This window comes from Passer domesticus, chromosome 1 (assembly GCF_036417665.1).
Source record: "Passer domesticus isolate bPasDom1 chromosome 1, bPasDom1.hap1, whole genome shotgun sequence".
NCBI classification, from domain to species: domain Eukaryota; kingdom Metazoa; phylum Chordata; class Aves; order Passeriformes; family Passeridae; genus Passer; species Passer domesticus.
In genome coordinates, this window is record NC_087474.1 from 69,854,330 (window position 1) to 69,880,425 (window position 26,096).

The window sequence follows — 26,096 nt, forward strand, 5'->3', positions numbered from 1 at the left end:
ATTATGCGCTTATAGATTCATTTTTACAAATCATAAATAACCCTCATTGCTAAAGTTCCCTGCAGCCATTTTGCACAAACAAAAAATGAACAGCTTCTTTTGGGACCTCTGCAAATATGATTACTAATGTTCAAACTCAAATTTTCAAGTAGGATTGATAAGCTGTCCCTTATTGTCACAGCCAACTAAGTATATTGACCTGATACCAGGTGCATCAGACCCATTAGCCAACTACTTTTCCCTGAATGCAGCTTATTGTAAAATATTAGTAATACAAAAATTGTCACAGAAATAGTGTATCTAAAGAGAAAGAAGAGTCTAACTGGTGCCTGCATCCAAAGTCAGTATGCACGGACACACAATATGCATTTAGACTCATAATCCAAAAAGACCACAAAATCAAACAAAAAGTCAAAGTTAGTCATTCAACTTTAGGGCTACATATGCAAATTTGGAATTGCCCTACTTCTACTTCCCAAGGTAGAAAGATCCCAATTTGCACACTGCACTCAGAGTTGCAGAAGCAACTTTAAAACAACAGACAACTGCAAACAAATACAGTTGCACTTGCAGGGCTGCAGGTATGGAATCTGAAGCAATCAGCTGAGCTATGAGCTGCCTTAACCATCTCATTCATTAAAATTCACCATGTTCCAAAGCATCTTTCAAAGTCTGTACAACTGTCAAAACACAATTTACCTTTCTCTGACTTGCCAAAGTATGCCAAAGTATGTAGGTTTCCCCTGCTAATTTATACAAAACAGTGAGCTGTCAATATGAAAGACTGCAAAACACCATAGTTAAGATATGGAAACATGATCAAATATTTGGAAATTAAAGTTGTATCTTGCCCTACATTGCAACTTGAATGCAACAGTTTGGCAAAAGAGAATAGAAAAAAAAAACATGCTTGGGAAAAAAAATTCATGTGTGGAGGCCTTTGTGCCACAGGTCCAGCCTACCACAGGAGTGAGAGTCCACATTATCTGTTGAGCATAACTAGTATTTCTCAATAAATATAGTTTTCTACTGATTGAATTTGAAAGGGCAGCAAAGGGATTTTAAAGGTAGAAATTATAATGAGAAATGGAATATGTAAGAATTCAGACACATTAACACTGATGATGTTCTTGGTCTAGAAATCAAGAGCAGAGGTAGGAAACAAGCTGAATAAAGCACAATCAAGTCTCAAAGCATAAAACAAATGCCCCTCATACAATTTCTGCCCACCAAGTGTAAAATTCAGATCCAAATCTGCAGCAAGGGATACAAAGCCTCTATGGGAATGTAACATGCTCAGGCAGATTCAGCTCTGCTCATTACTCAGCTCTAACCTTTGCATCTCCAAGAGAACCCTTTCAAGATGTGCCTAGTATACTTAAAAAATCTATGATCCTAAATTATAGAAGTCTTAATGAACTCATCCCAAGAGGAAAAGAGATGAATCAGAGATGAAGACTTAAGTGTCCCCACTTATGACTTATATTATTCAAGGTATGGGCCCATCCACACCCTCACATCAGGCTGGAGAGTTTCTTAGTTTAGAAACTTAACACCTTAAATTGACAAGTCATATTGCTTCTTCCTTGCTCACATAGCCTCTCTTCCTGCCCCATTACCTTGACATTTTAGCTCATGGTCTCTCATAAATATGCAGAAGATAAAAAGTGTTTCACACCACATGAAAATTCTGTTATCATACTTCTAGAAGAAAAATATGAAATTCTCATTTTATAGCAGCCATTCAAGCAGCTAAGTCTTTTAAAAAGGGGTCAAGAAACAAGCTGGGTATCAGCAAGCAAAGTAAAGGCACAATCAAGCTAACATTATTCTGTATGCTATTTGTTCTTCTCTGTGTGCTACATAAATACACAGCTTTATTTACCTACTAATGCTGATCATCAGTTTAAAGATGTATTTGTATCACTTGTAAAGAAATGCATTCCCTACATTTCTGAAAGGGAATTTTCAGTTGAACAAACAGCCATGGCTTAAAACATCTCCATTGTGCAGTTCCTCATTCTGCAGGCCTTTCTCAACATGTAATTAGAATACACACTGGGTAACAAGTGCCCTGAAGCAAATAGTAATTACTGGAGTAGCACAGTCTACTTCACCTTATAGAATCATAGAATATCCTGAGCTGGAAGGGACATGGCAGGACCATCGAGTCCAACTCCTTGCTCTGCACAGGACATCCTAAGAATTACAACATGTGCCTGAGAGCATGGTCCAAATGCATCTTGAACTCTATTAGGCTTGGTGGTCTGAACACTTCCCTGGGAAGCCTGTTCCAGTGCCCAACCACCCTCTGGGTGAAGAACCCTTTCCTCATATCCAACCCAAACCTCCCCTGACTCAGCTTCATGCACCTTCTTTCCTCAATTCCTATATCTGGTTATCGGAGAGACGAGATCAGTGCCTGGCCCTCCTCTTCCCCTGACAAGGAAGTTGTAACTGCAGTGAGGTCTCCCCTCAGTCTCCTCCAGGCTGAGCAGCCCAAGTGACCTCTGCTGCTCCTCACACAGCTTCCCCTCAAGGGCCTCCTCCATCCCCATGGCCTCCTTTGGACACGCTCTAAAAGCTTAATGTATTTTTTATGTTGTACTTATATAGGGCTCTCTTTTCTCATCACCATCCCCAAAATTCTTTTACTTTTTCTTTAAAGATAAAATCACAAAAGCACTGTTCCACAGAACACTATCTGTTACCTTCTAACACTATGAGGAGCACTGCTGCTGGTGATGAACTGGAACTACTGTTGAGTTCCTGTGAAAACAAAGACTTCTCCCACCTCCTTCAGAACGCAGTTCACAAATCCATTTGAAGGGATATAGCATATAAATATCACCATCAAATATGATCTGATGGTATATTCAAATGAAAGTTGTATAACTGTGTGTCATCCACTCAGATGACGAAGTGCAGAACAGATACATTTTCTAGACAGAAAACAAGTATTTTAGTTTTTGTTTCTAGCTTAAAACAGAAGTTTAACAGTGTCATAAATATCCATCACACATGGCTCACAGCAGCAACTGTGTAAGACATAAAACCTGTGCTGCTCCTGCTATCCTGTAAACTTCTGCCAGCTTTCCCTGTCCCTTAAACTGAGACACTCTCCTCCTGAAGCACAGCATTGGAAGCTCAAAAGGACAAGGGACTGCAAATCCCATGGCTGCTCCAAGTCAGAGAAAGTGAACAGTTAAGAAATAAGTCTTGTCAGTCCATCCTGATGTCTACAGCAGGTACAGCTGGCTTGGCATGACAGCCATCCTGGGAACCGGAAAACTGGCATCCACGGCTTAAAAAGTGGCAAAGCTTTATGCTTGGTTGCAGATTTTTGTGTGCACTGCTTCACAAGTTATTTCCTGGGCTTTGTAACAAAAAGAAAGAGACTGAAACAAGCAAAAAAACACAGCAGAAAGTTAAAATAAGTGCTAATTTTAATTAGGTTTTTGCGTTGTTCGTTGTGTGCTGGTTGTTTGTGGGGCAGGGACAGGGATGGAATCATGGTCTTGTGCAGAAGCATTTGTGAGTGGAGCACGGAATCTGCAAGAGACTGGTCTGTGCAAGAAGCCCCTCTGCACTAACACAAAGTAGCCCCTTTCTGGCAAGCTCCAAAACAGCTACAAATGCAGCAACAACACTTACACTGTTAACTCTGTGGGACAAGAATTATCCTTAAGCTTGCAAAGTTTTAGCAAAACTGCATCTCTGCCCATGACAAAGACTCCCAACGCCTGCAAAATCACAAAGTTTGAGTGAACCAATTTAAAGAATATAAGTTCACAAACAGGGCATTTCCATAGAAGTAAACCTGAATACATTCAGTGCTAAAATTAAGCATATAAATTAAGATCAGGGCCTGACTCATTTTGGCCAGACCAGTTCAGTCATCACAGTCTGAAAGTCACATAAAAACCAGAAACAAACCTGGACTCATATCAGTTTCTTGCATTATTGTGGATCACCACCTCTTGCCACTTAAGAGTGAAAACTATAGTTTCACTTATACTGGAAACTCTACCTTGTGATTAAACCAAGATCAAAAGGAGGGTGCAATACTACTAACACTTCTTCTCTACATATTTTCTCCATGTACAAACAAGTACTTTAGATGTGTTTTAAAAATTCAGGAAACAGCTTATGCTAAATGTGACATCAGCTAAAGAGTTTTATTTAGCTGGAAAATACTTTTTGACAGAAAATCAGTTTTAGTCGATTTAACTGGTAATGGACAATTTAAGCAAGACTTATTAACAGTGTAAGCACTTCCATATCATGAAGTGCTGTATTTTGTGATGTTTTATTAGAAATCAAGGGAAACTGATCCCGATACCCAATTGTGATAAGAGCATTAGCTAGATGCAGACTAAGTTACCTACTGTATTTCATACACTTCCAAAAACAGCTTGGCTTTTCTGGCCGTTAAATCTGTTTCTGCAATTGCCTAGATTTTATTTCATGTTTTTATTTAGTTTCATTTTTCTAAGTTATTTGGCAAGCACATCTCAATTTCCTGTACACCGAGGGCACCTTCTTCATAATCTTAAGCATATTTCTCCTTTTTTTTAGAGGGCCAATGAAAAAGTCTTCTCTAAATTGTCCACATGATTCAGCATGGTTTAACAGTTCCAGCCAGAACAAGGTTAATGTTTGCAGTAGTCAGGAGGGAAGATGGCTAGGACCTGGAGGTTATTCTACATCACCTCACATCAGTGCCCAGGGTGGGAGAGAGGGAGGGAGTCTCTTCCAGCAAGGAGAGCTCCTTCTAGCTCAGTAACCTTGGCAGAAGGAGCTGTGGGATGGCCCTTCCAAGCCAGAGGGAGCAGTCAGAGTGGCATGGCTGCTGTCGGGCCGGTCAGGCTTGGGGACCATTTTGCCTGTGAATCATTCTCTCTTTTTCGTACAATTTTGTTATTAATATTGTTGCTGTTACTCTTCCTTTCCTCATCTCATTGCTGTTTACACTAAACTGTTCTTATCTCAACCTGTGATCTTTACCTTTTGTGCCTCCAATTCTCTCCAGCCTGCCATAGAGGATGGGGGCAGGGGAGGAGGGAAAAAGTAGTGCATGGGAACATTAAATTGGGGAATATCATTCCTAAAGCACAACAACAGATTATTAATGTGAACAGTTTTAGAAAAAACATGTTCTTTTACAGCCACTAAGTGAATGCTAATCAGCCATATTCACTGTGTTTAAAGTGGGTTTTGGTGTTTTCTGCAGTTATTTTTCTATTCTTATGCTATGACAGTGTTTGTGACACTGAATCATTTCTGATTCATTTACAGCAAGAAATACAGTAACAATGTTCAGAGTATTCTAAAAAAGAAAAAAAAAATAAAAAATCTTCAGCAAATAGAAGGGAAACTACAGTCCAAATAGCAAGACACACATGCCATCAAGTCCACCAGTCCCTCCACTGACTGAAAAAAGGAGGAAGTTTCAGCTTTAGAAATGAAGAGTAGTAGTATCACCTTAAAGCATGTTTTGAAAGCTCCTTGAATATACCAGCAATTCAAAAATCAAGTGTTATAAACCAAACTGGTTTACATTTTATCTGATTTTAAAAAAAAAGAAAAAAAAAGAAAACAGAAGTTGTGCAAAAGCAGAAATAAAGTGCAAACACATTACAGACTTGGGGTAAATAAAGCTAAGTTTATGCATCTGAAAAAACAAAACATCAGAATTTCTAGAAATACACTGCAGTAAAATAGTAAGGTAGGAGTGACTGAAATAACTTGATATAAATCACCATAATCAACTGGAGGAAAAAAAAATAATGAAAAACTCATGCTTTAAAATCCTTGAAAATTGATGAAGGGCTAAAAAAAGATCACTGATCAGTCAGTCACAAGCAATTTGCCCATATCAGACTCACCACCTTTTTGGCAACCTGCAGCAGCAGGAAAATGCACACTTACATCTTTTGCTCCTCTCCACACATAGGCACAAAAATATATTTATTTCTGTTTCAGAAGACTGACATATAAATTAAAAATAAATCTCTCCTGGAAATAACACATTGACAATGCAAATTTGAATCCTCAGGTACTGTGCCAAAATCATGAAATATTCTTGAAGTCTGATGGCTTTTATATTGACTGTTTGAAGAGATTACTTATAAGAAGTTGTACCACTCCTTTCTGTCTCTGGCAAAGAGGTGAGAGGCTTACACAAGCAAGACATTAAATAAATATACATCAACTCCTACAAACATTCAAGCAACATTAAGACTACTGAAGGGATGGAATAAATCACTAACAAACAGTAAAAGACAGAGTTTTCTGTGGCAAGTTGGAGGCCCAAAATGAATATTCAGCCTGTGGCACCTCACCCTCTCCCTTCCAGGGGGCAATTCAATTGGACATAAGGGTCTTGAGGTAATTCCCATATGCACATCCATACAAGAACAAGAGATAATCTCACTTTGGTAGTGACATAGACCACCTGAAAAAACCACATGACAGTACGTAGAATCCATGGGATTATTTTTGGAATAAAGATCTCACCATTTAGACTCTACTTCTGAAGCAGATTAATTCAATTATCTTTTACTATATACAAAAGTCAATTCATGATACAGACAGATATTTCAAATGCCCTTCAGCACCTTCAGAAGGAACAAAGTTAGGATGACATGTTTTTTAGTGATTGGTAATTTTTGAAAAACTGGCACAATCTTGCTTGACTTCTAGTCTGACTATGTAGGGTAAAAAACTGTGTAAAGAATCAATAAAACCATTTCAATCATAGCTGACATTATGAGTGAAAAACCACATGACATCCTATTCAGCACATTACTAAACAACATCTTATAGCAACAAGAAAAATTTCAACTTTTGTTTTGGAGGCAGCACAGTAAACAAAGACATGCCTGGGCACTGTATTCTCATACTTATGTTTTCTATCTTCATGCCCTATAGATCTAAAATTAAATGCATTCTGTCATAATACTAGAATTTGAACAGAAATGCCTACAGGAGGAAAAGGAAACATCTCTGGGCAGTCTTTGTCAAGGCTTGAAGGGCCATGTGAAAGGCTTTAATGTCTCTTCCTTGTACAATATTTCTTGTTCTTCCTGTAGTTAAACTCACAGGTGAGGGCCACCATCACCTTCAGGACGAGAGCAGTAATTCTCAGCTAATAAGTAAAGCATGCTTGTGCAGGGACAAAAACAAAAAAAAAAATTGTAACAAAAAAAACAAAACAGCAGACCAAGATGAATACTGACAGAGAAACGACCTGAGCTGCAATAAAAGCTTGTGGGGGAGGGGGAGTAGTTGCCACAGCATCACCGTCTTGCTTCTGCTGCAACAGCATCATCTAGCTGATCTCACTACCGAGCTGAATTGAACAAACTGAACAGGAAGTATAAAAGGAAAAAATAGACAAGATGTGATTTATTATATACTATACAAGAACCACTGGTTTAACTGTCTGCATTTCAGTACATCCTGACAGAAAGGGGGAAATAAAAATCAATATTTATTTTAAAAGCAATGGTTCTAATAAGGAAAAAAAAAAGGTAACTAGAAACCCAGCTGCACTTGCTGCTCAATTAAAAACCAAATGAAAGCACAGTTTAGGAGAAGTAATATTAAGGCACTGATAGATCTTAGAAAGTTACAAGTTTGTTGCTAACAGATTAAGATAAGACAGACCATCTTTTGAATGCTATGAGAACAGCACATGTGTCCCCCTCTAATGAGTGGCAAGACTCATAAATCATGAACAGCAAATCATGAGCTCCAAGGGAGGTCTACCTCTTCATCTGTGACAATTAATGTGTCACCCTCACAGCAACCCAGAGGCAAATTCCTTATGCTATTTTTTATGCATGTATTGTCTTAAAACATATCTCTTCCAAAATTACACTTGACATTTCTTTAATGGACTGACTTGCACTCCAGCCAACCAGCATCATAGATTTACAGACATCAGACACAATAAAGATCTTGCAAAATTCATCTAATGTTCTATTCCCCCCCACGTCCCTATATAAAGAGACAAAAGGTATTGAAGTATATATTTTTTAACTTATTACCAGTAGCACTTAGTCATACAAGGAGATAGTCTTCTCAAGGTCTGTCATGAATTTTTCAAGATTAAAAGCAGTGTAAAATAGTCTGTGGTTGTGACCTATATTCACAAAACAAGAGAACATAAATGTAAATAAGAAACAACAAGGGAACAAGAAAATGTAAATACCTATTTCACAGTGTGCAGAGAAATCAAAAGGCTTACCTTAGGGTAAGCCTATACTATGCCTAATTTTTAGGCTAGTCCCTGATAAAGGCTGATAAAGATCACAGCCTGCATCATCCGCCTAGCACTTTAAACTTGCTTCAGTGCAATTTTCTTTAATACCTTTGCACAGTGCTTATGTGCAAATAGACCTTGACTCGTGCTGTTTCCCGGGTTTTTTTTCTCTCTAACTTTCATCATATATTTTTGCCATCTGCAGACAAGCAGCAATATTCACATAAGTTGTCTTACTAAAAAAATCAGTTGGATCATTCAGCAGACAAAGCCTGAAAGCTTGTCTCTCCCTATAAACAACAGGAGAGGAAGAGGTTTATAGTAGTAAATGAGGGCTTTGACAAGGAAGCTGCAGCAGTTTTCTGCCAGGGGGTAGGACACCATCCTCTCCCATCCCACTCCTGCCCAAGGACTGCCATCTGTATAGCTGAGGCAGCAGAAGAGAACAAATGCCCTTGCCACCCTCACCACTGTTCAGCCTCGACATATTAATTTAAACCATAACACTATGAGCTAGGACAGAAAATGATTGCCTGGATTTTATATTTATTCACCTTACAGGAAATTAACAGCATTCTTAAAGTAACAGAACATGAATCCAACTTTGTTTATTCAGCACCACACTTTAAAAGCTGGCAATCTAAATTTTTTGCCCTACAATCTACCCTCATAAATAAGCACATTGCAGTAGGCATGCTACTAAAAATATTAGTTTTCTTTCTGCAGGTACTCCTCTCCAAAGTGGGAGATAAAAAGAAGTCAAGAACTCTTTAACACCTGGGGTTTGCAACATCGGTATCTTTTACTGATAGGTAAAGCTTCATAAAGCCTTACCTATTGGTAACAGGTATCTCTGTCATTCATCCAAGTAGTGAGAGCAGGTGAGCATCTACAGGGAAGCACTGAATGGTTTTCAGCCTGTGAGCCAGCATGTCCCCCCTCCTCCTCAGTTGCTGGTAGAGGAGAGGAATGAAGATTAAACAAGGAATTCACAACCTGGTTCTGGTGTCCTACCCAAAGGCTCCAAAACTCCAGTTTCCTCATGGCAGACGTAATTTTACTGCCTCAGTGACAACAACAGGCAGTTGTTGAGCACAGATGAAAAAAAAAAAATGTGCTAAAGAGCTATAAGATCTCCAGCTATCACACAATTTATTTAGGACTTTAAATCAATATTTGAGATATATCCAGGAATTCTGAATCATAGAGGTAAAAAAAAAAAAAGGAAAAAGAAAAACCCCAACTTTTAAAGACAGGGGAAAGATGGGAAATTGTCTCTCGCTAGTTTTCAACGTCTTACTACTATTTTAATGTTAGAGAAAATTATCACGAGTATCTCTTCTTGCATCAGCTCTATGGCTGTTTCTTTCTCTACAGTGACTCTGGAAGTGACTAACACCATAAGCACGTGAATGCCACAATACAGCACAACCAGTGCCTACATGCTGGGACCTGAAAGACTTTGGCACCAATCAGAAGATGAGAAGGTGAGATTTGCATTTGCATGTCGGAGGCTGCTATCACATCTTTGGGGGATGGTCACACATTTTTCCAAATCCCTACAAGACTACTCGGAACTCAAACCATGCAAATCTGGCACTCACTGGAGAGGAGACAGCTGCCCTGCAGAGACTGCAAGCCCAGGAGGATAGATACTTGCCATTGAAAGCCAGGCCTATTTTTCACATCCCCTGCTACTCCAGCAGCAGGCCACCTGGCACCAGCTGGCCAGGCACTCTCAAGCAGCACAGAAAGAATATAATTTCACCAAATTGCCTGCTGCCTCCAATCCCTTGCCTGACATGCATATCCTTGTTGCATAGGTGGAGTAACATTCATAGGGTTCCTAAAAGCTTCCTATTACAGCCTAAAAGGGAAAAAAGTGACAGAAAACCCTGGTGAGGGTCCTGTAGAACAAATGCAAGCTGAAGGAACAGAAGAGATCATTACGACTTTTATTTCTTCATACTTACACTAGAGCACTCTAGTGGGCTTCACAAAATTAATGAGGACCTGTATTAAACATGTAGCCACTCCCTCTATATAATGAATACGTGGGCATTAAAAACCCCTGCTGCTCTTCTCAAAGCAGATGGGATAATGCTCGGCAGCCCTGGCTTTGAATGCATCTGGTAGCCTACTGTCATCTTTCACAAAGCTCCTTCTCAGTCCCCAGGCAGGGGCTGCTGGTCTGGGACACAATGCAAGGCTCCACATAACGACTGCAGAATGGAACTCTTAACACACTTCAAACCTCAGCAGCATAAATAGGCTTTCTCACGGCACCTTGCAACAGGAAAACACAAAATATACCTTGGACTGGATTTGCAGAATTGCTGAAAAAGCTTGCTCAAAGAAATTAGGTGATATAAACCATGTACCTGCAAATACACCAGAGATCAATACAACAAGCAGCAGTCATGACCAGAAAAGCCTGGCTTTCATTGAAATGCTTGCTTCATCACTGGTGAAAAAATCACAGTGCCACAGCACCAGAGGACCGTTCTGAGAATGTGTAACTTCACAATGAATATTTTGCATGACTCTCTCCACTCTGGCTTATAGTTTTTCTATACATTAAGTAGTTATTAAACAAATTATAGTTAAAAATTAAATTTATTGGTAAATTAAGTTGTTCAATAATAACTAATATTAAATAAAAATTTTAATTATTCTTCTTATATCATTGAAACCACAGAAATAGCGCAGCTAAGAACTCTGCAGCAGAGATGTTTATGAAGCCACGCACGTTAATGAATACCCAGGGACTCTTCATTACACAATCGGTGACAATGGAGTAACGGTTGGAGCAAATGCAGATGTACAGCTCCATTCATATGCATATGTCCGGGTCCAGGCAATCCCAGGCTGGCTGGGGGATCCTTTGTCCAACCTTGCCCACCCTTCAGGAAGGGAAGGGTTGTAGCGATGCAGCACAGTGACTCCTTTGGAGGGGCAATCAATGGCATTAAAACACAGCCACAAGGCTTGGGCCAGGCGCCTGTGCGAGACCCAGACACGCTGAGCACATGTGCAAGGGTCAGAAATAACTCCTAAAACAGGGAAAAGGGGCTTCATACACATATGGCAGGGAGCAAGGGGTCAGGCAGTTGCAAGGCTCCGAGAGCCTCACGAGAGCCAAAGGTGTGTTTGTAGGTGTGTGTGGCAGCACACAGGGATGGGAATGTGGCCACCGTGAGATGGGAAGCACAGCATTTCAAAATGGCAGTCTCATCCCCCGCACGGCTTGACATGCAAAGCGGCAGCAGCGTGCATTTGCACTTCAATTTAAATGCATCCAAAACCAGAAGCATTTGTCACCAGGCTCCCACCCCCACAAAAAGGCCTCTCAGACAAAAATAGCAAGTGACCACTGTGAGAACACAGCGGGACGCACCATGCAGGAAAGGCTGTCAAAGGTGCCGGTTCAACTAGCAAAAGCCTTAGAACAGAGCATTTTATTCCTCATCCCGCCTTGAGATAACACTACTCTGCAAGTGCAAGGAAGTCAAAATGGTTTTTAACATTTAAACTGTAATTTTAGCACAACTGCATTCCTTTAAAACACCAATTTCAGCACAGCGCTCTGTAAAAAATTTGTTCAGATTAGGATCCAAATCCATACCACAAATGCTTCCTATATGACCAAAATAACATTAATCAAACATCTACAAATCCTTAAAATAAAACATAATGGCTTCAGGAGATCAATGCAATAAAAAAAACCCCTTTTTATAAATGTTTTGCCCTCAATTTGCATTTGCATGACATTTCTGGCTCCAAAATTTCCCAAACACAATACAATCCATCATTCGTCTAGCCATTATCAACCCGGAACATGTAATATGTGCTTTAATTTCATGCCACCCTGCATTGAAAAAAACCCTTTGAAATATTAAATAATTAAAATATATGACTTGCCGCTGAGGTCCAAATAAGATATTTGTATCAAATTCTGTCAGTTTATTGCTTTACCAGCTGCTTATGAACAGGGATAACACTTTCAAAAAGGTTCTCTAAAGGCTTATATTATTCATCAGTTTTCTGAAACTATTAAGTTACACTCCCATTTCCCACCCCCATCACCAATTGTAGGTCTTTGTTAAACATTCTTTTAGCTTTTACCATGGCAAAGAAAAAAGCAATGAATTGTGGGATGCCTCTTACTCCGGGGGAAAGGTTTTGAATAGAACAGCTGTCCAGAGGTCAGGCAAAAACGCATTCCCCTCTGACAATAAGGGGCTTTTTGTGGGGAAGGAATGGGAATTCAGAAAAAGAATTTACAGAATTGGGTAGATACAATAAGAGGTTAAAGAGAGAACTTCAATCAAGAGGAATGGGGGGGACATAAGGAACTGCAAAATAGAAGGAAGACATCACCAGCAGGGAGCAAAATGCTGGAACAGTTGTTCTATAAGAAAGAAATATATATACATATATATATATAGAGAGAGAGAGAGAGAGAGAGTGAATGAGAGAGGCATTGCTGGAGAAGAAGAGCTGAGGATAGCTGGCCCTAGAAGCGCAGGCCAGCACCACAGTAGGGGCTCCCTTTCCCTCTCCCTTCTGCTGACTGAAAGTCTCTCAGCAAAATGACACCCCCATAAAAACAGACCATGGGAGTGGGTGGATGAGGCACTCTCCAAGAAGGTGGGAAACAAGGACTTGTCTGTTTCTGCAGTGAACACAGCATTTGCTTTGAAAGGACCTATTTCGAAGGAGAACTGAGGCTACAGCTCCGTTAACGTGGTTCAGATTTGAAGACATCTGCTGGGCACCCTCTGAGTCCTGTTGGCTGCATGACATTAAAACAAAGCTTTTGTCAAAACTTATCATGCACCTTTCTTGCCTCAGAAAGAAGGCAAAAAGTACGGTTCATTCTGAGACAGTGAACACGTGCATTTCCAAGCTAAACAGCAAGCAGGTCTCACGCTTGCCAAAGGCGTTATTAACAAACATCACTAAAAAATCCTGTGTTGTAACATTTTTGAGAGGGTATGCTTGTGTCAGGGTTATTTAATGCTTATCAGCATAAGACACAGGACAGTGCTGAGGTGGAAGTTACTTCAGTTGTTAACCCATTGTGTTGCCCAAGAGCCTGGCAGCTGCTTACATGACTTGGAGCAAGCACAGCATCCTGCTCAGGACTGTGTGCCACTAACAGCTAAAAGGCAACTGCATAAATACACACACACATCCCATTTTCAGAAGTTTATCCCAATACAATGTATTCTATCACATACTTACACAAATACTTTATTCTGTATGTTGTCAGAGAAATTACAAAATGTTAATGAAGATGCAATTTTCACAGGCACAAGCCTACACCTTCACATGACTTCAAAACATGATTAAAAATACAGGTTTCAGACTTCTTGATACTTCTCAGTCAAAAGAGAAATGAAAGGAAGTGACAGGTACTGGAGCTCATGAACTTCCTGAAATCTTTGCTATGAGGTTTGCTAAACACACAGTGCTCAAATGACTGAATCTGGATTGTTTTTATGACGGTGAAAGATTACCCAGCACTTGCTGCTTCAGTGGCTACACTGCATTTATAGTGGGACTAAGAATGCAGCAGTCCAGAGAGAAAGTGAACGCTATGCTACAAGAAAAGAAAACCAAACAAACCAACAAAAAAACCCCACACTCTGGGGCCGTGATTTGCTGAAGCATTTTCATGTCACTGAATTCTGATGTTATTTAAGCATTTATTTTCCACACTCTGCTGTGAAACAAGGCTGGTACACAGTGTATCTAAAATGCTGAGCAGCAGAAATGAAGCTTGCCAGCCTGTGTAGAACTGCAACTCTAAGATTTGCATCAAGAGTGCTGTGAAATGAACCCCTGGCTGGTCCTGACAACCACCCCAGTGCTGCTGGCACCTACAGCAAATGCTCTCCAATCCAATGGAACAGGCACCGGCCTGCACAGCACAGAATTATTTTCACTGCACCTGCAGCGCACAGACAGGAGATAATTTACAATAATTTGTCAGGATTAACCTTTTGATAAGGCATAAATTTTTCCTAGGTTTAAAGCACTTTATAGAGGTGCAAAGGTTCATTTATATTAAGCAAATGCTGTATCAGCAGTTTGACAGTAGCAAAAACTGTGATGCTGAGACTGGTTACGAGTCTGTTGGCCTTAATCTCTATCGCAATAAAACGAAGCTTGGCATTTCAGCATGGCAAGATATGATTCATAACTAACCATCATTCTTCTTTAGCTTTGGAAATGTCAAACAGGATAATTAACAGGAGATACTCATTGGTTCACACATTCTAGACGCAGAGATTTATGTGGACTCTGCATCACTAAACAGTGACAAGTTATTTGTAGCCACATGTTTTAAAACTGCCTTTGTATTTCCCTCATATTCAGTGCAGCCAAACACAATGAGTCAGGTCTGAACGGTTCATGCTCCTGACCTTATCCAACATAACAAGTAAAACACAGTGTCGGTTCACTATCTTTTTATATGCCAAATCCAGCTATTTATAAACATATAAATAAAAAATAAATTCTATGGCCTGCTGTTCACATGTGAGTTTCATTACTTCTCAAAAAACAGCCCCAAGGAGCCTACAGTGAATGTTACCCAGTTCTCAGCCATTCACACCACCTACGTTTATATTTACAGTGCTGTTCTTCATTCCGCTGAAGTAGGCAGGTATTTTTAGCCATGCCATGATGCATGTTTAAAAATTGATTAAAATAAATACTCCTACAGCACTTCCATTTGAAGACCACACATCCCACACACTCTTCTGCTGGACCAAACCACACACAATAAGGTGCCAAAATATTTTCTTGCAAAAGAGACACTTCCAAACATTAAACCAGCAGAAGTTCCCCTGATACTTTGCCAAGAGCCCAAAGCAACAACTAGAAACTATGAAATATAGTCATCCTCCTGGCTAATATAGACAGGGAAACTCTTCCTACTGAGAAAGCACAGGCTCTGGGTACAGCTCTGCACTGCATTTTGAATCCATACTGAGCACAGACCATACCTATATAATAGAGATGCAAGAAGCAGGCTTACTCAGTAGATTATCATGTGCTTCATTAAACATAATCTCTTTCTCATTTTTTCTTTGCGATAAAGAAAAAAAAATACCAAGGAACAACAACTTTAAGTTTTCAGTTTGACTTGCCATCAACAATTATTTTTATCCTTACATCATTGAAACGTTTTAACAGTGTCTAGACTCACACATAAGAATATGACTGGTTACTCAAAGAGTTAGGTTTACAAGCCTTCACGCTTACTGCTATGTCCATTCAAAACAAGATTATTTCCAGTACATTCTCTTTTGAATTTTCTTCTTTGGAGGGTGCAGAATAGCTAAACATACACCAAACTGTGAGAATCACATTTGCAATTAGTAGAGCATCAGAAATACAATTTCTAGGCAGAGTACACATTCATCTATCATCCATGACAAATGCCAGACACATCCCATACTCCAACTCAGTAAAGTACTTTCTTTCCAGAACAAAATCTGAACCTCAGTATTTGTCTTAGTGGGACTAAATGTAACCACAGGTTTAAATGTTTGTTAAAGGTAGGTTCTTGACACTCACCTCAACTTCATGGACAGGTCTACCAGCATCCACCAAGGCAATAGATTCCGAAATGAAGACTTATAGGTTCTCTTTTTGTTTGGAATCAGAAAAGCGGAGAGTGTGTCTGTGTGTATGTGATTTTGTTTCACCTTTTGCGCTTTGACGAAAAAGAGAGCAAAGCAGACGATGGAGAAAAAAAGACTATCTAGAGGTTTTGCTGGGAGAAACCAGTTTTTAAATGTTCTGTTAAAAAATCTTAAAGTTTTCATATGAATTTTGCATTCTGCTTACTGTTTCTGTTCTTGAGCTATGGAAAATTAAAGAGACATTCAAAAGAAAACATATAATTACTTGAAAATCAGATAAAATGCTGCTAAGTAAAAAGAAAGCTTTTGATTGACAAAGTGGAACTGAAGGAAAAACACACCCACAGAAAGCATTCATGCCACAGATGAAAACTTGGATGCCAGAGAGAAAGAAATTAGGTTTATAACTTCAAATATTTGTACAGATCCCTTACTCCTACCCTATTATTAATGCCTTTAAGTTCACGAGCTTGCACAAAAAATTACAAAATGTAGATACCATGTTCATCTTCGGACCCACTGAAACAGGTCTTTAACTTCAAGGCACAGATGAAAATTGTAGCTGAAGACAATGGAAGAAATAGTGCTTATATATGGCCAAACATGCTTATTTTCTAATACTAATAAAATAAAAAGTAAATATCCTTCACAGACTTTACTTTCATCACATTATTTAAAATGAAGGAACTTAACAGTTTAAATCACCATTTGTGTCAATGTAAAAAAAATAAATTCAAGCTTGTTTTATTCATGCTTCATTATTTTCCTTAAGAAAAAAATCCTGTCTTAGTAATCCTCAAGAACTTTTCATTTGAAATTAACTATTATCTTTATATTAGCTCCAGCACTTTGCCATAAATTCTATTTATATTTAATCAATGTGATTGACTCGGTTGGTGACCATGCACAGCAATGTTTAGAGTTAGTACATCCTCACCTACTACGCCTGCTGCTGTCTTATGCCAGAAGATGGAAAACAAGCTCTCCTGCCTTCTCTTCCAATTTTCTCTTAATTTTGAAAGGAATAGCTACTGTACTAACCTAAATGGAAAGAAAATATTTCCTCTATATGAACAGGCTGGCTTTGTCAAATGCTCACACCTCAGGCATAAATCCAGCAGATTCCCACCACTCAGTGAGCTGATTTTTCTCTCCAAGTTCAGCAGAAAATTTGAATTAATTTTTTAACTTACAGTAATTTCCTCAAGCCTAAATAAACTCATGCCTCACTCTCCAGTCATTTTTAAGCTCTATGTTATTTAAAGAAAATATTGAACTGGTACGTACTCTTTCAAAATAAAAATATTTTTGTCAACTCAAGTCTTTCAGGAAGAGGCCTTTTCAAATAATAACTTTTGCTTTTATTTCTAAATGAAATTGTAAGTATTGATTTTTTAATATTTATTTCCTTGTTCACAGAATCAACTGTTGTGATTTTATTAGGGCATTTGGGTATTTAAAAGTAACAGGAAGAAATGAAGCCTACCCAACCATTTTGTACAAAAATCACCCAAACCTCAGAACCAACAATTCCTCATCTTGTTTCTCTGCTTAACAGTTATTCCTACCGCTATAACAATTTAGACTTTTTGCTTTTTAAACAAGGAAATATTTTCCTAAAGCGGCAACAATTAAAACAGCACTGCCATTTCTCTGGTTTTGTACTGACAAACCAAAACCCCTCCAACACAAAGCTACTGTAAGTAACAAAAGCAGAGTAGCTGTATTTACATGCTACACAAGGTGAAGCCAGAATAGATAAGCCACTCCACCCATATCTCCATGACAGCACAAACACATTTCACATCTTGACTTCACTCATAGCACCTCAATCCTCCACTGAGACCATTCGCACTACAGACAATTATATGATCTGTAAGTGTCCTTATTTGTCTGCAGACATGGTAAAGCCAGGCTCCCACGCTCCATCACAGAACAAATTCCAAAGGCCCATGGCCAGCAGGGTGGAAGGGAACAAGGGAAGATTTCATATGCTCTCTGCAGGATTTGCATTTCAAAGTCTGCACAAGTAAAAATGACCAGATCAACAAAATGAGAATACACTTGTTTTCTAGGTCCTACAGCTCATGTTTCAGCAAGGAAACAGATGATGTAGAACTGGGATCTGCTCTTCTCCAGTCTCACAGGCGCAGGCAGCGGCCCATCTTTAATCTCCCCCAGAGGAGCCTCTCGCTAAGCTCGTCACGTGCAGTGGGACACAGCACAGCTGTCAAGGACAGCACGGACACCACACAAAAAGCTGACAACTCCTCCCTGCCCCACTCCCACCCCAGAGCAGAGCAGAGGCTGGTACAGGCCAGCCTGGAGGGCAGCAGCAGCTTTAGGGACTCCTGACAGCCCTCAATTGTGCCCCACAGCCTCTGGCTGCAGCCTGGCACCTCCTCTCCTTCACCAGCGCCAAGCTGAACTGGTTTAAAAGCAGGGAGGAGATCCTCCAGCTGTACCACGACTCGAAGCATCACACTGTACTTCTAAAAATAAAAAAGGCTTCTCCTTTTATGGCAGAGCAGGAGGTGACTGCAAGATTACCGTGGCATTTGGAAAACGTATGAAAGGACAGATGTTTTTGAGAAAAGAACTAATTCCTCCTTCAAATGCTAAGCTAAAACATTTTGTCACCTTCTAGAGAGGAAATTTTTTTCTACTGCACAAGAATGCAAGATTTTTTCCATTGCAACAATAAGACCATTGCCTTCAGAATCAGTTTCTTAGTTTGAGCCACGTAAGTTTGTTGGACAACACTTGGAACCAGAAATCTGGCCTATCTTCTCTAATGACCTCTATTTAAAATTACATCTTTTTACCTCAAGTCAATTAGTAAATTTCTAAATTCTCCAGAAATACGTTTTTCTTGCCCGAGTGATATACCAAAGGATCTATTTTATCCTTCATACATAGCGAAGAAAGATCTCAGTTTTAAGTGCCAGATCCAGCTGTAAAGATGTAAACTTAATTACACCGTGTCACAATTTCTAATTTCAGACACATGTCAACATGTAAAGGTTCCACCTAGATACAGATTAATGCTGGAAACAGAGGACAGATTTCATTTCAATTTAAATAGGTTTGCTTGCAAAGTATATTGTTCTTCTTAGACAAGGAAAAGGAATGACAAGTAAAAATACCCTACTAGATTATTTAAGCATTAACTGTAAAGTTGAGAAATAAGGCACTGCCTGAATACAAAAAGACAGAGATAGTGAGGAAAGTATGATCACTTACAAGATTATTACACTGATGCATGTGTTCAACACACCAGTCACATAGTATGGTACAGCTATCAAAAATAAACTCCTGATTTGGACTCCATTAAAAGTGTATCTTTTTTTTTTGTTTTTTTTTTTTTTTTTTTAACGCCACACAAAGGTTCATTGGGTATTTTTTAACTGGATGGAGAAATTAATTATAATTCTCTCAAAAAAATTTTTTAAATGCTCAACTGTATCTCTGCATTTCATCATTGAAGAGAAATTAGAACAAAAAAATTCTTTCAACTGATCTGTTTCTTAGGAAGCACCACCTTTCAAAATGCAGTCCTGATATCCTTGGATTCAAAAAGACTGCTATCAACAGATATCCTTTATTCAACACAAGAGGTATCATTCTTTAATATTCACTGAACAAGAAAAGAGCTCTTAATAGATCTGATACCTATGTAATATTCAACTCCCATTTGATACCATGGACAAGACATGATTCATCTGACATGCTTGGTTCTACCTTCATTTCAGCACGCCAGCAGGTACTGTTTGAACAGGCAGTTCTCTGGATTATTCCCATTTCATCCTTTCAGCATTGCTCCAGTGATGCAGCTCACAGCTATCAAGTGCTGACAACTTCTCAGAAGCCCTGTCCTTCCCAGGCTCACCCCGAACGGAAGAGGGCAGCTTGCAGCAAAACCATCCATCACTTCTCCCTAACAAGAATTTTGAAAACAGCCACATCCCTCAGGCAGGCCCCCCAACGCAGCCTGGAAAATACCACTTGCTCTTGGAGCTAAGCACTATGGAAAAAGCACCCCATGCTTGGAACTCGCTCTTCCGTTTCAGAATCACCAGAGGGGGAAAAAAACAACAAAACAAAACACAAAAACAAAACAAAAAAAAAACACCTGGAACTCAACACATTTATTTAAAAATGAGGACAGTTTTACAGCTCACACCGAGTAAACTGTGCTCATGGAATTCGCAAAGCAGGTTGATGTCTGTGGGGACATTGCAAACTCATTCACTCAAAATAAAGGCTGCCCCACAGAGTACAAAGGGATTGCCATTCAAAAACCTGCTTGACAGAAAGTAAACATCAGGCATACTAATCTTAACACTGCAAAATATAACTAATTCTGAGAAGTTCATGCCAAAGTCAGATAGTTCCTTGCATCAGTCTTCTCAAGGCAAACACACACCACTCAACCATCATCACTGACAGACGGCTTCCAGCACTTATAACGCGATAACCAGTGTTCGGTTTTGGGGTGCAGTGTGCAATAAACAGACCCCTGCACCTCCTACAGGAAATCACCACCTCTGATACTGCAAAAAAGAAATCAACCAGCACTGTCTTTTTCTTTCCTAATTTGTTATAGCTATTCCCTGAGGTCTCCATGGGCAAAATAACTGACTGCTCTTTCTTTCCTGCTGTTTAGGGTTTGGAGAGATGATGCCTATTTTTCCTAAACTGACACACAATTAACAAGAGAGTCTCAAAAGATCCCCTGTGTTGCATCTTGGAAACTACAGTTTCCATTTATAGCCAAGCAAAGTATAATTTTCATAATGCAGTGGAAACACCCAAGTACAGGATTTCAGCTTTGCCTTCCATTTCTCCTCACACATCTACAAGCCTCTGGTGACTGAGATCAGTTTCTAACTGTGCAGACAGCTTCTTCTGCCACTTCTTGAAGAAAGTGCCAGCAGGCGATGGCCCATGCCCTGTCAATGCTGCTCAATAATTTAACATGGCTAATACAAGATCAATCTGATTCCACATTCTTTTTAAAAGGTACTGCGTAATTTTTACATAGATGCACCAACCTGTTAGACATATCTACTGAAGTCTAAACATTATAAATTTAAATCCCCAGTGCCTGAAACTCAAGTTCACTGAACTTACAAGACAATTTGCACACATTATAATCAGCTGTACCATTTCTACAGGGAAAAACCACTTCTAGCAACAGCAATTTAACTAACTCATGCCTGCTCTGCTCACAGGGTTTGGTTTTTCCCTATATAACCAAGATGGGTTCTTTGGCAAGGTTTGTGTTTTAGTTCTGGGTTATGCAAGAAGAACTAATGACTTCTTTAGCCACACCATTCTTCTAAAACCAGTTCAGAAGAGCTCTGATCTTCCTGTTACCTTTTTGATCCTAAGTGATTTTCATACCCTTTCTTCAAAAAGTTTAGTATCTTAATCACAATTCAAATGCATTTAATCAAAATACTGCCCAGAATAGAGAGAGTTAAATTGGTAATAAAGGATAGAATACACTGGCTATCTGCTTTATACCTCTCTGAAGCAGCTCTAGTGGTTGAAGTCCAAGTATAACCAAATCAAAAGTGTAATTTTTAGTTTTCCTTTTAAACAGTAGAACACACAATCTGACTGACATTTACCTTTTTTTTTTTCCCCCCAAGGAATCAATAGAAAACACATCTGAAACTATCAGATTTCACCTGGGTCTGTATGCAATTTACAAACCATACACTAAAAGCTGACACAAAAATACTTCCACAATGTCTGTAATATGCATGGGAATACCCCCTGTTCCTAATGCCTCTCCTCTCTGCTGCTACATCACAGTTCCCATTAATCCCTGAACTCTTCCCTGTCTGTCGAGCTCGTATCCAGGCATGATGACAGCAGCCTCCATCTTAGCATGCTGTAGCTATACATCTTACTCAGCTAACAAAGAAATAATATATTCTAATTGACTTTGGCATAGTTTTAGGACAGCACCACTAGCTCTTTCCAAATTCACTTGAAGCATGTAGTTGCTTTCCTTCTCCATCCTCAAGATGTTTTATCTGGATGAAAAATGTAGGTGGATTTCACCAGGAGAATTATTTTACTTTTTTTTTTTCTGTGAAACTCTCAGGAGCCAAAAATATATGGCTGTCAGAGAAATAACTTTTTTTTAAAAAATGTAGCAGAAAATATGCAAAACACCACACACCAGTTTTCTACAAATACTTGTCAAAACAGTAATGACTCAACAATAAGATTATTTGTTTAAAATCCTTTGTCCCACCAATGTCTCTAAGTAGTGAAAAATATTCATTTTTATTTATTTATACTGGATACAAAAATAAAAACCATTTTTAGCCAAGGATGAGGACAGACTACCTCTACTCTGCAGATTCGTGTACTTGCTGTCTGACTCCCAGAGGAATGAGCCCTTCCAGCTCCTCTTTGGTCCGCACTGTCAGCTGAGACAGCTCCAGAAGGGCTATGGCTTTTCAGCTTTATTCTGATGAGTGTTTCTTTGACCTCTGAAAAATGTTATCAGCATCTTCAGTGACTACAGCACTTAAGCAATGGGTGAAGCTGAATAAGCACAACAAAACATAAATGTGGAGTGAGAGGATGACATGGGGCATCTAGTATTCCATTTACATAGACAGCCCTGAGTCCTACCAGAAATGAACAAAATTTTGTGCCAACAACAGATTATTTTGATAGACACTTTAATTCTTTGTAGCAGTCCAAAAGGAAACGGAATGTTATTAATTATCATTGTTATGAAATGCATATGGAATATGACAACAACAAAAAAATTAAAGCTGTATCCCTACATAAACCTAATTTCTTCTTCTGCAAGATCCTTGCTGACAGGGTAAGGCAAGCAGGAAACAATTACCTTTTACTGTTACAACAGCAGAGGGGCATTGGAAGAACTGGCTCATAGCAGGTTCAAATCAAACAAAATTAGATTTCTTCACATGAAGTCCATTGTAGAATTCAGCACCACTGGGTGCAGTGAATACTACCAGACCTGATTGCTTCCAAAAGTGATGGGAATAAAAATCCTGAGATTATTAAAAACTACAAAGACGTTTGCACTCAGGCAAGCTCAAGACTCGCATGCCATAAATCACTGGAAAATGTGAAAGCACTAATACAAACTCTTCCTGTTCCCACACTCCTCCTGAAGTGCCTACAACAGCTCAGTAAGGATCTTGAGCATAACAGCCTTGAATCAAACCACTTATAAACACTACAATAAAGCCTCTGAGCTACCAATTATATAGTCATTGTTTTTGTGCATACTCTTACATTTGAATGCACCACAAAAAAAAAAATTCTAGTGCATTTGTTGTAACTTTTTCCAATCAAGAGAGAAAACTTCGGCTAAATATCATTATTCCCATCTCTGACTTCTTCCCCCTCCTCACCAATACTGTAAAATCTTTCCTTTTATAGGTGGGCAAAATATAATTTGCATATTCACATCTTCGGATTAGCTCTAGTTACAAATAACAAGGCAAAAATTATAGTCAAGTAGACAATGCAGTGCGAAGCCAATGCAGATGTTTACTGAAACTCCCCCACACAAAGGACAGGGGAAGATAGCAAGAAATTGATAGCTTGCTTCTCCCACATACTAAATTTGTGGATTTCATTCACAGCAAACAAGAGACCTTCAGGGACTCTAATTTCAACAGTGATATTACAAAAGGAAAGGAATAGGATGGGACAAAAAAAACTAACCAAAACATAAAGAAACAACCATACAAAAAAGCCCAACCAGACAAACACACACACACACCAACTAAACAACAAAACCCAAAACAAAAAAACATAGCACACACAACATCCAGAAATCCTGATCATAGAGCATACAAGTTGAATGTTACCTAAGTACCCAAACTAAAACTCCTGATATAATGATTAAAGAGTTTCCACATAAAAGTGATAGACAGTCCTCCCCTGTGTATTACCTCTTACAGCAAAATTATCAAAACTGATGGGGAAAAAAAAATCTAATTCCCACCACACAGGCAAAAAAGAAAAATCTCAGAGAGAGATGTAAAATTCTCAGTTCAGATACTCTACAGAGACAGACCCCCACATGATATTCCCATTCCAATTGATACAACTGGTGCAGAGGAAAGCAGGATCCTTCCCGGGACTTCAGTGCCCTGCATTTCAGAAGCATCACTCAGTCCAGAAAATAAAAGTGTCCAGTTAGAGAAGCAATATAGGAAAGCCCTAGGCAATGCTGAAAGCAAAGGTTTTTACCCCTCCCACAATGCACCCAGGGAGAGGATGTTTATTTGTCACAGCCATGAAGAAACAGCTACATCCACTGGAATCCAGCCAGGGATAGGTGCCACCAACTGAATCACAACTTGACCACAAGGATTGTGATCCCATGGACTGATGTGCCCATTTTTAACCATTTCCTAACATGGCCTTCCCCTACTGTGGTAATACTTCACTCCTCCAGTGTGCAGCTTATGTCCCATCACAGAGAGACTCCAAGCCAAAGCTTCCTCCACCACCATCCACTTTTCAAGCTGAAAAAGTTCACACTCAAAAATATTAAAATACATTGGGTTAGGTTTATTACATCCAGACCTGAACCAGATAACCTCAAGCAACTAATCAAGCAACCTGCAGTATCACAGCACTCATCAGGGGTATTGCCAGATACTGAGATCATCTTATGATGGGGTTACCTGGGATTATCCCATCAGAGTTCTTAGGAAAATGAGATACACTGACCAACTCTCAATTGGATTAAACTGCTGTGGAGGGGTCTGTTTTCCAAACTGCATTCCAAAACAAAACAAAACAAAACAGAAAAAGAAAAAAAAAAAAAAAATAAAAAAAATAAAAAAAACACCAAAAAAAAACCAAACCTAATTCCACTCTCAAAACCAAGAGCAAGAACGTCTGCCCCCCCACCCCTTTTCAACATAATCAGAGACATGGTTTGAAAGATAATTAAAAATACTAAAATAGGTGGCACAGAAGAACTGTTTTATGTGCATGATACTCTGGTCCTACTCTCCAGTCCTCAAAGGTCAATATGCAAATATTAAGAATTCTTTGAAAACCTTGGGCACTCACCCAGTTGTGTGAATTTACTGGAACAAATCCCAGGCATTAAGATTAATTGAGTGCTCATAAATCAGCATTTGCTTACTCACCACAGTTTCTAATGACAGTTACAGGTATTAAAACATCTTGGAATTCTAATCCCTAGTGATTACAGGCAATGGTTAAACTTGGACCAAATCAGTCACAAATTACTAATGACTTGGGAAGTGGAAAGTGCACAGACACTCCCTAAACCTTTGGACAGAAACAAGAAAACTGCACCTGCCGCACAAATAAGTGGTTACACTCCAGAGAACCCCAGGCCTAACATTCCACTATTATTTTTGGAATGCCAGGTTCTTTGTTTAGCTTTTAAATGAGAAATGGGCACACAATTACTTTAAGAGAGAGAGAGAAAGGCTTAGCAAAGCAGAAACAGACTACCTCTGTAGTAAATTAAGCCACATAGCATAAGCTAATTGCAGAAAAAATCCAGCAAACAAGAAAGGTATTTTTCTACCTTCTACATAGAGTTCTCTGCACCGGATTCTTTACCAAAAGAATCCAAACCCTACCTCATACATATAGGAAGTTAGGTAAGTACCCGATATCACATACTGAAATGATTCTGTATCTCTCAGGAGGTGTCCCAATATGGTAAAATCCAGGTGCAAATGAGCAGAAACAGAGCTAAAACAGTATAACAGAAAACCAGCTGGAAGGAAACACACCTAAGAAATACATCTGAGAACCCAAAACCACAGAACTATGTGTTCTCCTCGTATACAAAAAACACTTATCTAATCCAACTACAATACTGACACCACTCCAATACATTTACAACATGTATTCAATGTAAACCAAAACAATCCAATTTTTTCTCCTAAACAACAAAACAACTCAAAAATCTACAGAATAATACAATATCCTGAGCTAAGCAGTACTTCATAATGAGAACTTGCCATAACCCTTCAGAAAAGCAGCACAAGGGTAATGAAGCAAGCATGGAAAAGAAGACTGGCAATATCCTCAGTAGCTAAAGCCAAATGAGCAATAATTAAAAACTAAGAGAACTCCATACTCAGACTCCAGTTGCCTTTCTA

General features: G+C 39.1%; 1 long non-coding RNA gene across 11 annotated transcripts in view; it reads right to left on the reverse strand.

The window, feature by feature from the left end:
• LOC135302222 (uncharacterized) overlaps positions 1-26,096 on the reverse strand; it is a 203,657-nt gene that overhangs the window by 161,449 nt on the left and 16,112 nt on the right. The window contains exon 1 of one of the 11 annotated variants that reach the window (XR_010363964.1): positions 9,104-9,223. The exons of the other annotated variants lie outside the window; for them this stretch is intronic. This is a non-coding gene — a long non-coding RNA (uncharacterized LOC135302222). Of the gene's footprint in view, positions 1-9,103; positions 9,224-26,096 lie in introns of those variants that run through there. 11 annotated transcript variants of the gene reach the window in all.